This window comes from Euwallacea fornicatus, chromosome 19 (assembly GCF_040115645.1).
Source record: "Euwallacea fornicatus isolate EFF26 chromosome 19, ASM4011564v1, whole genome shotgun sequence".
In the NCBI taxonomy this organism is placed as follows: domain Eukaryota; kingdom Metazoa; phylum Arthropoda; class Insecta; order Coleoptera; family Curculionidae; genus Euwallacea; species Euwallacea fornicatus.
In genome coordinates this window covers 1,627,560-1,628,336 of record NC_089559.1, presented here as the reverse complement: position 1 = coordinate 1,628,336, position 777 = coordinate 1,627,560, and positions in this window count along the sequence as shown.

Below are 777 nucleotides of genomic sequence, written 5' to 3'. Positions count from 1 at the left end.
GTTTTGATCGGCCACGTGGTTTAGATGTGCCCGAAACGGCATATTAATGCAGGGGGCGGTGCTAGATGAGGGGCGGGGATAGCTACAGGTGCTAGGACACGCCGCCACTCTATTTTTTTTTTTTGCTACAGGTTTGGGAATGTCGCTTTAGATCAATCTTTTATGTTCTAGAGTATATCATGTAATTTGAAAAACGCTGATATCCTCCATTTATCCATGCAAAGTGCTCCTAGAGGCTCTGCATCTCTGAAAAAAGTAGAGATCGGCATAAATACATGTATGCTGGAAATAATCCCCGCAAATTTGAGATTCTAAGAGCTTAAAAATGCACAGGAAGTTCTATTTAGAAGAGTCGACTTTCAGGGTCCCAAAGCTGAGGAGATTTGAATGGACGTTTTTTTAATTTCCTACACAAAGTACTCTTTGGGGCTCCGTATCTTCGAAAGGAGTAGGAATCCGTACAGACACATTCATGCTGAAAATTATCCTCTTCAACTGTAGTTTCATCGCGCCTAAAAATATACGGAGCGTTCCATGTGAAAAGGTCGACTTTCAGGACTCCGAACAAAAGAGATTTAATCGGGCTTTTTACGAAATTTCCAAGCAAACCACTATTTGAGGCTCCATATCTCTGAAATGATTGGAGACCGGCGTAGACACGTTATGAGCGAATTAGAGGCATTTTAATGTATAGAACATGTCTGCATTTCTATGCGACATATCGATACCTACCCATCTCCATCATACAAAGATGATGAAGCGGAACTTCTCTAACTA